The sequence below is a fragment of the Pipistrellus hanaki genome, assembly GCF_964339955.1.
Source record: "Pipistrellus hanaki genome assembly, chromosome: 5".
Taxonomy (NCBI): domain Eukaryota; kingdom Metazoa; phylum Chordata; class Mammalia; order Chiroptera; family Vespertilionidae; genus Pipistrellus; species Pipistrellus hanaki.
The window spans coordinates 82,475,113-82,490,655 of record NC_140507.1 but is presented as its reverse complement, the minus strand read 5'-3'; the positions used below and the strand labels follow the sequence as shown (position 1 = coordinate 82,490,655).

Sequence of the window (15,543 nt, the reverse complement as noted above, 5' to 3'; positions counted from 1 at the left end):
CACTTTTTATGATTTGATTTTTTTTCACTCAGCGTAATTTCTTATAGATTCAGCTAGATTGTTATGTGTGTTAAAAGAGCCTTACTTTTTTATTACTGAGTAGTATTTCATGGTATGGATACTATATCTTGTTTAACCACTTACTTGTTTAAGGATGTCTGGGCTGTTTACAGTTATTACAAATAAAGATGCAATAAACATTCATGTGTAGGATTTTGTCTTTAGTTCTCTGAGACAAAATCCCCAGAGTGTAATTCCTGGGTTGTATTATAGTTGCAGTAGAAGCCTGATGCACGAAATTCATGCATTTGGTGGAGGGGAGGGAGTCTCTCAGCCCAGCCTGCACCCTCTCATAGTCCCGGAGCCCTCAGGGGATGTCTAACTGATGGTGGGGAGCGGGCCTAAGCCTGCAGTCAAACATCCTTAGCATTGCTGCGAAGGCAGGAGAGGCTCTCACCACCGCCACTGCGCTCACCAGCTGTGAGCCCAGCTTCTGGCACACTGACCACCAGGGGGCAGCTCCTGAGCTAAGCGTCTGACCCCCTCAGGGTCAGTGCACATTATAGCGACTGTCGTTCTGCTGTTTGGTCAATTTGCATATGGCCTTTTACCCTGTTTCCCCGAAAATAAGACAGTGTCTTATATTAATTTGTGCTCCCAAAGATGCGCTAGGTCTTATTTTCAGGGGATGTCTTATTTTTCCATGAAGAAAAATACGGTACACATTTATTGTTAAATGAAAATAAAGGAAATTTATTACCTGTATACGGTATGGTAGTACGGTAGTTGTCAATACAAACCAGACAAACTGTGAATCCTACAGTATCAAGAATTTACTCATTTATTCAATGACAATCATGTCATCATCTTCTGGAACTGTTGGGAGCCATCAGAGTTGAGACAAGCAACTCAGTCTTAAGAAAATAGAATTAAGTTCCTTCTAGCAGAAATTATGCGGTGCCCTGAGGGTTTGGCCAGAAGCTAAAGATTTACCTGCTGTTTAGCATCTCTGCAACTTCCCCTTCCTGATCCTCCCCCATAGCTAGCCCAGCCTTGGAATGTTACACCGCCCTGGCAGTTAGCCAATCCTGTGTTGCCAGATACCTTACCACCTTGTCACTCAGTGCCTAAACCAGGGGTCCTCAAACTTTTTAAAGTGGGGGCCAGATCACGGTCCCTCAGAGAGCTGGAGGGCCGGACTATATGAACTACTAATTCCTACTGTAACACCTCGGCTGCGCTCACTGCCCAAAAAACCTGGCGGGCAGGATCAGACTCCTCTGCGGGCCGTAGTTTGAAGACCCCTGGCCTAAACCAATTATACACTGCCAAAGACCCCTCTGCATAGGCAACCCTGCCCCCCTTTGTTCCTGCTGTATATATACTGCCATTTCAAAAAATAAAGTTCGAGGCTTGATCAGAACTTTGTCTTGCCTCCATTTCTTCGCGTCTTTTGTCCTCTATCATTCCCTTCTATGTGCCTCCTCGCCCCCACGTTGATCTCCCGCTGGTCGGGACATGGAACATCATTATAACAATCCAATTCCTGAATTTCCTGGTGAATTTCTTGTGACTCCATTTCTTTCAGAATCAGTGGACCAAATCTCTCATGTTTAGCCTAGGGGGCCTTATTTTCGGGGGGATGCCTTATATTTCACTCAGAAGGAAACCTGTAAGTAGATCTTATTTTCAGAGGATGTCTTATTTTTGGGGAAACACGGTATTATATAGGATGTTAGTTAAGGAACTGCCACACTCTTATCCAGATGGGCTGTACCATTTTATATTTCCACCAGCAGTGTATCAGTAATGTAGTTTCTCTACATTCTTGCCAGCATTTGGTGTTGTCCCAATGACATTTAAATTATACAAACAACAGAAAAAGAAGCTCTGTGAATTTATCCTCCTTTTAAGTGTTTCTCTAAGAGAAAACTAATCTCATGTAAACCATAAAAACTAATTTTGCATGAAAAATGGCGAAAAAACACTTCAAAGTTAAGTTTTATACAACATTATTATAAGAATAAAAGAGCATGAGAAAATCATAGCTTTCTTACAAACAGCAAAAGCACCCCAGGCAGTGCCAGTAAAACAGATCAAAACTAATCTATTTTTAAACTAATTAAAAGTCATCAAGAGGATGATAAAAGACGAGAGAAAACAACAATAAATGGGATGGGAAAACTCAGAAATAATGTGGCTAGAATTCAAAGGAAAAATAGAAAAATAAGAAACATCTTTAAAAATAAATAACTAAAAGGAGCACAAGTTCTGTTTACTGGAAAAGCTTTATGGTTATACCACTGATGTGGTAATCCCCAATAAACACCTCCCTGCCTTTGTTCCCTCCCACACCGACTCTAGGCCAGGCACTGTGGCCAGTCAATAAAACATGAGTGAATGACATGCAAGCAGAGGCCTAGTAAGTACTTGCACAGTGAGACTTGCACTCTTAGGGTTCTTCCTGTTAGAACCCAGCTGCCACACTGTGTGAACAACGCTATTTTACCATGTGGAGAAGCCATGCAGGAGAAAGCCCAGGCCTTGGCTGAAGCCCCAGTTGAGCTACCAGATGGCAGCACCAACTAACTTGTCATCCAATCAGTGATGGATGGTCCATCACTGGTAGGGATGGTCCAGCTGACACCATGTGGAACAGATGTTCATAGTCCACACAAGCCTGGCCCAAATTACAGAAGTCTAAGAAAATAAAAGATGGCCGAAACTGGTTTGGCTCAGTGGGTAGAGTGTCGGCCTTCAGACTGAAAGTTCCCAGGTTTGATTCTGGTCAAGGGCATGTACCTTGGTTGCAGGCACATCCCCAGTAGGGAATGTGCAGGAGGCAGCTGATCGATGTTTCTAACTCTCTATCCCTCTCCCTTACTCTCTGTAAAAAATCAATAAAATATATTTTTAAAAATAAACTCTGTTATACATTAAGAAAATAAAAGATTATTGTTGCTTCATGCCATTAGATTTTGGGGTAATTTGCAATGCAGCAACCAATGTAACAAATCTAGAAATAGTGACAACTCAGTAACAATTAGCACCCATATTGTTGTCTTGAAATATTATTTCTCACTAAAAGAAACCAAGGCTTCTTGGAGAAATGCCATGTGTGGGCATGAAATGTCAAGATGCATGTGGGGCATCTTTATATCCCAGAGAGCAGTGGGCTGGAAACTTGCACTAGACCAGAATTGACTCAGAAAACATGAGTAAATCGCCAGACCTTTTCATTCTTAAGTTGTGTCCTCCACAGAACACAGAAGGGAACCAGAAATGACAGAGATTATAGAATTAAAAATAAAGATATTAAAATCATTATTATAACTTTATTTCATATGTTCAAGAAGCTAGAGGAAATACTTAACATGTTAAATGGAGACATAGCATATTTAAAAAAAACTCAAGTTGAACTTAAAGAAATAAAAACTCTATCTACTTCATGAGATTAAAAAAACACTGGATGATGCCCTGACTGGTTTGGCTCAGTGGATAGAGCATCAGCCTATGGTAGGGGTGTCGAACTCAATCAGAGAAGGGGCCAAAATCTAAAATCCAGCCTAAATCGCGGGCCGAATGGTTTACTGAACAGTCATAAACTGACAATGTCATAAACTGACAGCGGAGTGCAGTGATGACAGCGCGGTGCGGGCCACATTGCAAGGCCTGGCGGGCTGGATTTGGCCCGCGGGCCTTGTGTTTGACACATGTGGCCTATGGACTCAAGGGTCCCAGGTTTGATTCCGGGCAAGGGCATGTACCTTGGTTGCAGGCACATCCTCAGTAGGGGGTATGCAGTAGGCAGGTGATAAATGTTTCTCTCTCATCGATGTTTCTAACTCTCTCTACCTCTCCCTTCCTCTCTGTAAAAAATTAATAAAATATATTTAAAAAAATTAAAAATACTGGATGGCATTAACTACAATCCGGCATTGCAAAGAAAAGATGAGTGAATTTGAAGATATTAAAAACTACCCAAAATAACAGAGGAAAATATTAGGGGGAAAACTGAACAGCATATTAGGATTTTTAGGACAAATCCAAGCTGTGAAATTAGAATCCTAAAAAAAGAGAGAGCAAAAGGGGAACAGAAAATAATGACTAATGTTTGACCAAATTTGATGAATATAATAAACTCACAAATCCCAAACACAAGAAACATGAAGAAGGGGGAATGCAGGAAGCACCTAATCAATGATTCTCCCTCTCCCTTCCTCTCTGAAATCAATAAAAATAAAAATTAAGAAAAAATAAAAAATAAATGTTAAAGGAAACCCTTCAGGCAAAAGGAAATGATATTAGATAGAAACCTGGCTCTTCACAAACAAATGAAAAACATCAGAAATGATAACTACTTAGGTAAATAGAAATAAAAAATATACATACATAATATGTATGACAGAAATATATAATATTTTGACACATTTTATGTTAAATATCTTTAAATCATTCTAATTTCAAAGAGTACAACGAGCACCCATATTTTGTTTTCTAAATACCATCGTCCAAAAACAGAAATGAGGGTTCCAGGAAAATGGCTTATTCTAGAGTTGGGGCAGAAAGTATATAAAGTGATCCATGCCATAACCAGGTGCCTCAGTTGGTTAGAGCTTCATTCTCTACAACAAAACATTGTAGGTTCAATTTCTAGTCAGGGTACATACCTAGGTTGTGAGTTTAATCTTCAGTTGGGACGCATATAGGAGGGAACCGATCAATGTTTCTTTCCATTTACTTTTACTTTTTAATTTTATTTTTTCATTACAGTTAACATTAAATATTGTTTCATACTAGTTTCAGGTATACAGCATAGTGGTCAGACTGTTGTGGAGCAAATGCAAGAGAACGACCACTGGAGTCCAGACCAAATTAAAATTTAGGGAGCCGTTATTAGCCGGCAGTCAGCTGGCCAGCCAGCAGGTGACTGCTCTGCCTTTCTCCACACAGGGAGTCCAGAGAGCAGCAGCAACCCTTTGTGTAGGACCACTCTTAAGCACGTTAACCACATCTTGTTTTTGCAGAACAAGTAACCTATGACAAAACAATTTTTCCCAAGCTATGTCAGGGTCATGCCATTGACGACCATGTTATTCACAGGGTCATCCTGTTCTTCAGAAAGCTGACAGTGTTCTATCAAAGAAGGCCTACGTGCTGAGAAGGGGCCATGAAACCCTATCTCAAGGCCTGGCCTGGTGTCAGCACGGACAACTCTATCTGGGGCATAGTCCACGACCTCTCTGGAGTGCTCAAAAACTCCCACCCTCTAACAAGGCAATCGTACACTTCACAAAGTGTTTCCCTCTATATTTCCAGCTTATTGCCATTTTGAGTATATTGATCCTTTTTTAAGGAGTAGATTTGATCAAGGAAAGAGATTTCAATAGTCTGCCAGCCAACATTACTTGTGTTAATGTAAAAAACAACATTGAAACCTGTAAAGAATTTTTGTGAGTTTATTTGAACCAAACTGTAGACATATGCAGGGAAGCAGAGCCTCAACGAATTGAGATAATGCTCCAGAGAATGGTGGGTTACATTTGTATTTATACACTGCTATCAAAGGAGGGCCATGGGTGGATTACATGAAATTCATTGGTGATAGATTAAGGAGGTAGGATAAAGCAATGCTGGGAAAACTCCTGGGATTGGGTAAAAAGTGAAGTGATGGACACACACTTAGGTGGGTGCAGGAACAATTAACATGATAACGAAGGAATTTGTGGTATCTATCCTATTGCCCACATTTGGTTGTGCTCCAAGGGCTCCAGAAAAAGGGGCTATACAAGTTACCCAGACATTTCAAGGGTATGTTATCCTAGATGCAAAAAGACAGATAGGCTCAGTTAAGGTAAAGGTTGACCTTGTCAGTGAAGATATTGGCCTAAGGATGTACTGCCCACCATAACTGTGTTTAGTTCAAGTTTAATTTCAGACCATCCTTTGTGGTTACTTTAGGTCTCTGAGTTTGCAAGACTGCCACACAGGCCTCCCCTGAGCTTGTCAGGTGAGCATGTGGCCTCTTTCGTCCACACTTGTGTAACAGTTTAGATAATAATGCTCTTGGATAATTTGGTCTTAGGTGACCATAGTACTTTTTAATTTTACTTTTAACTATCCAAATAATACTTTGAAAAAGAGAACTTGAAACACATATTTGCTATTGATTAAAAAAAAAAAACTTTATAGAAATGTCAAGAAAGAAAAAAAAAAAAGGCACTTTTTACTATAAGAACTCTATTCTTTCTTTTTGGAAAACACTTCTGGGTTTTTGCCTAGCTGTGTTTCCTGCTTGCAAACCCTAAAATCCTTGATCCTTGAATAAATCTTTATCACTTATTTCTAGCCAAAGCCTCCAGAATCTTTTTTAGTTTGTGTGACATTACTTAAGAAAATGAGCATACTTTTTATTATCTGAAGAGAAATAGCTGAACAAACCTAAAGCAACTCCATTTGCATTTGCATCAATTAAGCAACTTACATTTTTTTTTAACACCTGTAACTCATTATGAGGGGGATTCCCAAGAAGTGTCAGACCTCGCTCTTTCTTAGCATTAGTGTCTGAACAAACAAGATGCCCAAGCAGATGTTATGAAACAATGCAAAGCAGCTGTGCTAAGGGCCAAGTGAGTGGTGGAACAATAGCATCTATCTGAGTTTAGGAAAAGCAAGAATTTGGCCTCGGTCAGCCTGAGAACGGAGATGTGCCTAAGTAAGGCCTTACATGCTGGATGGGGTTTGTTTGGCTGGAGAAGCTGAGAAAACAACATAAATACTGAGAGGAGGTTTGGGATCTGGAATTGACGAGCCGGCCAAACAGAATTTTGTGTTTGGAAATAATGTTTTGGGTATTCAAGTTACTGGAAAAATACTCTCTTTTTTATTGTTAACAAATACAGGAAGAGAGAGAGAGGTGCCATTTCAAGATATTTAATCTTGCCAAAACTGGCTTGGCTCAGTGGATAGAGTGTTGGCCTGTGGACTGAAAGGTCCCAGGTTCAATTCCGGTCAAGGGCAAGTATCTTGGGTGCGGGTATATCCCCGGTGGGGGGTGTGCAAGAGGCAGCTGATCGATGTTTCTCTCTCATCAATGTTTCTAACTCTCTATCCCTCTCTCTTCCTCTCTGTAAAAAAATCAATAAAATATATTTTTAAAAGATATTTAATCTGTTTATTAGCCATATTCTGACTGAACAAATACTCTTCTGTCCAGAAGTAAAAGGAAGTCATGGCATTTATTTGTTCATCTACAAACTCCTTCCAGTACATTCTGGAGACCTAGTAATAAGAACACAAACACTTAGGTCAATTTTACCTCAATTCAATGCAGCCTCACCTTCAAAAAAGAGCAGATGCCATAGTTGCTACTGTATGTTCCTCCTCTGTGCACTACTTGCAGACTCCAATTTTAAGAGAGAAGAAATATGAGCGTTTTTAACCTCTTTCATTTCACTTTCTACTGTGGCAGCCAGCATATCCTTTGCCAGGCCTTATCGCTGTTTTCCAAAAGTGTAGACAGTTAACAGGGGCTCAATGCTGTCAATTCAGAAGAAAATCAAGCTCAGAATTAAGCGTGCAGGGGTCACTTGGCCCCTAAGAAAAGTCATATATGGAGTAAGCAAATAACTTTTGAGTAATTAGTTGTTTTCCGTGATCTTGAGACTAATAAACTGCCTGTCCTAATTATGGAAAGGTGTCAATTTCCGAGAAGGAAGAACAAAATCCAAAGTTGATTTTTTTCCCCCCCAGTTCTTTCCATTTTCCTCCTCTACCTCCCTCCACTCTCCACAAGTTTCCAAGACTGTAGATTTAGAAGGAAATCCCTTCCTGTTGGACATTTGCAAAACTATTTAGTGGCTTCCATTGATCACTGAACTTTGGTACCCAAGTTCTTGCATGGCTTTGGCCCTGCTGTGTGCACCACTCTCTTCTGAGCTTCTTGGGTTCCCGGAACAATGGCTTTCTCTTTGTTCTTCATTCTTCCAGCTCCTTTTTGTCTTAGATCTTTGAACATGCTGTGCCCACTACCTATATGCTCTCTTGCCTTTTCTTAGTCTACTTTTCGCCTGAATTGCTTCTACTTCTCTTTCAAGACTCAATTTAAATCAGCTTTCCTCGGGGAAGTCTTCCTTAATCCCCACACAAGGCTGGCATCCTTGTTCAGCACTGCAATCCTTGCCTTCCTTGGCACTTTGCCATTGCATCAACCCCAGCACCTAGCATAGAGCCTGGCTCATAGTAGGCACTGAAATACCTGTTAAGTGAATAAACAATTGAACGAATAAAGCTTGATGTGCGTGTCAGATAGAAATACAAATAGCTATTTCCTTTTATAATTTATTTTTAAATTATAGTCAATGTGTAATACCATATTAATTTCAGGTGTATAACATAGTGATTAGACATTTATATAATTTATGAAGTGACCATCCAATCAGTCTAGAATCCATCTGATGCCATACAGGTATTATGATATTATTGACTATACACTGAGTGGCCAGATTAATATGATCTCTGAACGCATAATAATCTGGCCACTCAGTGTATATTCTATATAATAAAAAGCTAATATGCAAATTGTCCCCTCAACCTATAGTTCGACCAGCAGGCAGGCCAGCCAACTGCCCATGTCCCCTTCCCCTGGCCAGGCTGGCCAGACCCCACCCAAGCACAAATTCATGCACCAGGCATACACTCACACACACACACACACACACACACACACACACACACACTGAGTGGCCAGATTATTAGGCGTTCAGAGATCATAATAATCTGGCCACTCCACGTATTCCCTGTGCTGCACTCTACATCCCCATGACAAGTAGCTATTTCTTGTAACTAAAGGCTGAAAAGGTGCAATAAAAGTTGCTTTCTGAGCCACACTTTTAATTCCTTACCACTTAATAATGTCTTTCAGATTTAAAAAGAAGTTTTAGTGGTCGGTGTTCAGAAATGGCATGTAGTGCCGCTAAGTCAAATAAGAAACTAAGTCCTGGATTTGGGGATTCTAGATCTTTCTAAGGTGAGTTACCTCATGAATGAACTAGCCTCATATTTTACAAGACTTTCTTGATAAAGTCTTGATAAGCAGATTTTTGTTTGGTAAGTAGTCTGTTTGCTCAAGTGAACAGACTCTTTATCTTCAATAAATTTATCTGCAGGCATTCCCCAAAACAATTGGAATTATTCTTTGTTTTATAGTTCTATCTCTCTCTGGAAGTTCGTCAGGAGCAAAGAACTATGTCATGCTGACATAGGTGGTCTACAGACTTATCTAAGTCATGTGGACACAGATGGTTTCAGTTCTCACCCACTGAGTCAAGTCCTTCTAAGATGTTTCCTGCCTGAGTCACTGGTAACACCCACCACCCTGCTGCTCCCCCAAGGGAAAGAACTTGGTGTAATTTTTACTTCCCTGTTCTCTAAGGCGGTCTCTCACCCTCAACTCTCATACTTTGCGATTGCTTTCCAAATGCTCTTTCAGCATCTCTTCTGTCTCCACACTTTCTTTCATGTAATCATTTCTGAAATAAATAAATAAATCACTTCTCCCCTAAATTAGTTTTACAACGATCACATACAGAGTGGGGCAAAACTGTAAGTCTACAGTTGTTGAGTACTTATTACTATTATTTATTGTACTATTTTCCATCCGAACAACTATAAACCTACTTTTGCCCCACCCTGTATATTAAACTATTATATGTACACCTTAAATATATACATTTTTTATTTGTCAACTATTCCTCAATTAACCTTTTGGAAAAAAAGTTTTCCAATGCTAAAAAATAAAGCCTGAACTTAATAGCGCTGTCTCCAAGACTCTCCCTGAGCTAGTCCCAACCTCTTAATTTACTTCACATTCCATATATTTTATTATTTATTTAAGCTAAAAAAATTAAAAAACAAAACAGTTCACCATTTCTCTCCATTACTTAATATAGACATTCACAGCTAAAAATTTTCATCTAACTACTGCTTAGCTGCATCTCATAAGTTTTGCTATGTTGTTTCTTCATTTTCATTCATCTCACAGTATTTTCTAAAATTCCTTTTGATGTCTTCATTGATCCTTTGGTTATTTATTAATATGGTGTTTAATCTCCACATATTTGTGAGTGTCCCAGTTTTTTCCTGCTATTGATTTTCTTTAAATATATTTTTATTAATTTCAGAGAAGAAGGGAGAAGGAGAGAGAGATAGGAACATCAAGGATGAGAGAAAATCATGATTTTTAATTTCATCCCACTGTAGTTGGAAAACATGCTTTGCATCATTTATAACCTTGTAATCTTATTGAAGTGTTTTATGACCTAGCATATTTTCTATCCTGGACAATGGTCTATGAGCACTTGAGAAGAATGTGTATCCTGTTGTTGTTGATTGCAATATATTCTAGCTATCTGTTAGGTCTAGTCTACTTTTTGACCTTCTGTCTCATTTTTGTACTCATTATTGAAAGCAGGAATAGCCGAAACCGGTTTGGCTCAGTGGATAGAGCGTCAGCCTGCCAACTGAAAGCAGGTATAGACATCTCCAACTATTGTTGTTTAATTGTTTAGTTTTCATGTCGGAGTTTTTCTTCATGTATTTTAGTGTTCTGTAATTAGTTGTATAAATGTTTATAATTGTAATATTTTTCCAATAGACTGGCGATTTTATTATTAGATAATGTACCTCTTTGACTTCAGTATAATTTTGTGTTTTAAAGTCTATTTTGCCTGATGTAGCCACATCAACTTTCTTATGTTTATTGTTTGCATAATGAATTTTTTCTTAACTTTACTTTCAATCTATTTGTAGTTTTAATTGCCCATTTAAAAACTTTCATTTACATTTGAATTTTAAAATATTTTACATGTTAGGTTGTTTATTTTATTAATATTAAGTTGTGATGGTTCTTCACACATTTTGAGTACAAGTTCCTAATCAGATATTTGTTTTGCAAATATTTTTCCTAGTCTGGCTTGTCTTTTTATTTCCTTTTTATTTATTTTTTTTCCTTTTCCGTAACAGAGCATTATTTCTATTTTAAGCTCCCACTTGGCTGCCGTAACAATAATCTTATCAATGGAGGCTCACCCCCTCCCTCAGTGCTGTGTCCAGATTCGGGAATTTCTGAAGTGGATCTTTGCATCACTGGTCCCCACGAGGATTCTGGGATGCTCTTTATCCACTCTGGGGCTGGTTTTCAGTCTGGCCCCTCCAATCATGGTGATTGCCTGGCTTGAGGGTTGGGGACCTCTGTGGCTTCCTTGCCCTGTGATGTGGCAGAAATCTCTGTGAAATGGCCCTGCTGCCTGCCACAAAACATTTTTGCTGATGAGAAGCTTGAGGTCTCAGGTTAGGTGGCTGGCCCAGAAAAACCACAGGGAGGAAGAACACAGCAAGGACCTGGCACTTAATAAATGCTTAACAAACACTTAGCAGTTGTCACCAATGTTCTGTTGATTATTTTCTTATGTGAGCAGGTTAGTTTGGGAGTATTTTCTCAACAAACAATACTTGAGTGCCTACTGCATTCAAGGCACTTGGAATTAATGTCCTGGTCTTACACCGTATTAAAAGATGATTAGGAAACATTTTTTAACAGGGCTTCTTTTAAACAGGTTAAAAAAGGAAAAAAACCTACAGTTTCACACATTTGGGGGGTAACATCTTTTCTTTTTATTTTCTTTCTCACTGAAAATTTAGTAAAATTATATAGGATCCAGGTGTATGACTCTACAATACATCCTCTGTATATTGTATCCTGTGTCCACCACCCAAATCAAGTCTCTTTCCATTTCCATTTATCCTCCCTTAACCGTTCCATACCTCTCCACACCCCCTTTCCCTCTGGTAATCACCATACTGTTATCTGTGGATGAGTTTTGTGTTTTGTTTTTGTTCTTTTGCTTAATCCCTGCACATTTTTCACTCAGCCCCTAAGTCCCCTCCACTTTGACAGCTGGCAGTCTGTTCTCTGTATCTATGACTGTTTCTATTTTGTTTGTTAGTTTATTTTGTGTGTTAGATTCCACATTTAAGTGAAATCATATGGCACTTAACTTTCTCTGACTGGCTTATTTCACTTAGCATAATACTCTGCAGGTCCACCCATGCTGTCACAAACAGTAAGGTTTTCTTCTTCTTTACAATTGAGTAGTATTCCATTGTGTATATGTACCACAGCTTTTTTATCCATGCACCACTGATGGACACTTGGGCTGCTTCCAAATCTTGGCTATCTATATATACACTGAGTGGCTAGATTATTATGATCTCTGAACGTATAATAATCTGGCCACTCAGTGTATATCCTATATAATAAAAGGCTAAAATGCAAATTGTTCCCTTGACCAGGAGTTCGACCAGCAAGCAGGCAGGCCAACCACCCATCTCCCCTTCCCCTGGCAGGCTGGCCGGACCTCACCCATGCATGAATTTATACATTGGGCTTCTAATATATATATATACTGAGTGGCCAGATTATTATGTATTCAGAGATCATAATAATCTGGCCACTCAGTGTATAACAGTTTAAGTGATCAAATAATGGAATGACCAACCCAACCTGTTGCTATGACACACACTGACCACCAGGGAGCAGACACTCAATGCAAGAGTTGCCCCCTGGTGGTCAGTGCACTCCCAGAGCCAACCTCCTGTGGCCTCCCTCAGCCCCTCCCCCTGGGCCAGCCTGCCAACCTCTCGCAGCCCTTCCCCCAGGCCAGCCAACCTGCAATGGCCCACCCCCATGGCCCTGATGGGCGGGCTGGCCAACATCAAGTGGTCCCTTCCCACGGTTAGGTAGGTGGTCAATGCACTCCCACAGCCAACCTCCCGTAGCCAGGTAACCTCCAATGGCCCCTCCCCCGAAACAGCCAACCTCCCACAGTCCCTTCCGCTGTCTGGCCTGCTCCAATCAGTCCTGGTGACAGCCACGATTGGCCCCAATCGCTGGCTAGGCTGAGGGACTCCACCCATGCACAAATTCATGCATCAGGCCTCTAGTTATAAATAACACTGCCAGGAACTTAGGGGTACATATATTCTTTCAAATTAGTGTTTCTGGCTTCTTTGAATATATTCCCAGAAGTGGAATCATTGGGTCATAAGGCAATTCCATTTTTAATTTTTTGAGGTAACTCCATACTGTTTCCCACAGTGGCTGCACCAGTCTGTATTCCCACTAACAGGGCATAGGGTGCCCTTTTCTCCACATCCTGGCCAACACTTGTTGTTTGTTGATAGCCATTCTGACAGGTGTGAAGTGATATCTCATTGTGATTTTAATTTGCATTTGTGTAATGATTAGTGACACTGGAAATCTTTTTATATGTCTATTGGTCATCTGTATATCCTCTTTAGAGAAGTGTCTATTCATGTTCTTAGCCCATTTTTTAATTGGATTGTTTCGGGGTTTTTGGCGTTGAGTTGTATAAACTTTTCATAAATTTTGGATATTAACCTTTTATCAGATGTATCATTGGAAAATATGTTCTCCCATTCAGTGGGTTGTCCTTTCATTTTGTTGATGTTTTCCTTTTCTGTGCAAAACCTTTTTAATTTGATGTAGTCCCATTTGTTTGTTTATTCTTATGTTTCCCTTGCCCAAAAAGATATATCAGAAAAAATATTGCTATGAAAAATATCTGAGACTTTACTGCCTATGTTTTCTTCTAGGGCCATGGTCGGCAAACTGCGGCTCCCGAGCCACAAGCGGCTCTTTGGCCCCTTGAATGTGGCTCTTCCTCAAAATACCATGGCCTGGGCGAGTCTATTTTGAAGAAGTGGCATTAGAAGAAGTTTAAGTTTTAAAAATTTGGCTCTCAAAAGAAATTTCAATCATTGTACTGTTGATATTTGGCTCTGTTGACTAAGGAGTTTGCCGACCACTGTTCTAGGGTATTACCAAGGTTGAAGTCCTTGCCTTCCTCCAGCAGGGGGCAGTAGGTGGTGATCTCAGCCTCCAGCTTGACCTTGATGTTCAGCAGGACCTCATACCTTTGGGCCTGGTGCTGCCCCTTTGCCCAGGCCTAGGCCACCACTGAGGCCAGGTGCAGCATGATCCCGTTGAGCTGTTCCATCTGCATGGCAAGGAGCTTCTCCACTTTCCTCAGGCTGTTCTCCAAACTGACCTTCAGATTCCTCCTCAAGTCCAAGTCAATCTCCACAAATAGGATCCCGCATCTCTGCTCTGTGGGTGCCATCTCAACAGCTTTTATCTCTGCATTCTGTGAGGTAACCACTGAGGTGCTCTCCTCCATATGCTGGAACCACTACTTGTCCAGCTCCTCTTGGATCTTCTCAGCCAGTTCATACTAGGCCATGATGTCTACCCTGATCTTGCTGAGGTCCTGAGATTTGGGGGCATTCATTTTCACAGTCCACGCAGAATTGGCAATCTGGGTTTGTAGACTAGTTACTTTCTCCTCATGGTTCTTCTTCCTGAGAGCCTCAGTCTCTGTCTCAGATGCAGTTGAGTGACACTGAGATCATCAATGACCTTTCAGAGCCTATTGAAGTCACTCTGGCACATGGCCAACTCTATCTCATACTTGACTCTGAAGTTTTTAGTAGGAAGACAGGCATTGGCAATCTGCAAAGCGATATGGGCATTGTCCACAGAACTTGCAAAGATTTGAGCCCTCAGGGTCTTGATGGTCTTGAAATAATGCCCCCAGACTTTGACCTGTGGTCTCTTCTTCAGGTGTCTCAAAATTCTGTTCTCCAGTCTCTGATTATCAGCTTCAAAGCTCCTGACTCTCTCCAGGTAGGAGGCCAGGCAGACATTCAGGCATTGCACAGTCTTCTTCTTGCTCAGATGCTCCTTATGCCCACCAGATACTTTGACATCTCCATAGCCGGACCTCCTGCACCCTGGTAGAGTAACACACAGAAACCCAGGATTCTGAGACCCCAGCATCCGCATAGACACTGGCCGTGCTGCTGGCAGGCTGATCAGGTGGCTGGGCAATTGCATGGAGCCGAGATTCATAGATTGTGAAGAAGTTGGAACAGGTGTTGAATATCCTATTGTTGAAGGAGAGAAACTGAAAGTGAGGTTCAAGCTGCAGATGAAGAGTAATCTTTGAGCTACCTTGTCACCAGTGTTTCAGTAGTCAGTTTCATTTCTTTTGTTTTTACTTTTTTTAAAAGTGGCTGGCAGAACCACTTCACTTTTGTGACTAAATAAAGGGCTTTAATGTCAATCAACTGTCAGTTGATGAACCTGATAAATCCAGTAAAAGTACATGAGAGGAGGGACAAAAAAGGAGAGAATTAGAGGAAAGGAGGAAGGAGAGAAGTTAGTTTGCAGAAGTCAAGTCTATTCTAAACTGGGACTCTCCTTGCCCCTTGACCTTTGAATTTCACAATATTGGTATCTTTTTTGGACTACAGTCACTTAGTCTCTGATATCAAATATGGCCTCCATAGCTCACTCGCAGGTGTAAGAAGCATAATGGAGTAAAGAATGTGGGCTTTGGCAAAAGACTCAATGGATCTAATTCTAGTGCCTGTCATTTCCTTCTTGTAATCTTGGGCAATTAT

General features: G+C 40.5%; 1 pseudogene across 1 annotated transcript; it reads right to left on the bottom strand.

Annotated features, from left to right (window-relative positions):
* Positions 1-13,832: 13,832 nt before the first annotated feature.
* LOC311623389 (keratin, type I cytoskeletal 18-like) lies at positions 13,833-14,989 on the bottom strand (annotated as a pseudogene). Its single transcript has one exon. The product of its transcript is annotated as a keratin, type I cytoskeletal 18-like (transcript).
* Between the last annotated feature and the right edge of the window lie 554 nt (positions 14,990-15,543).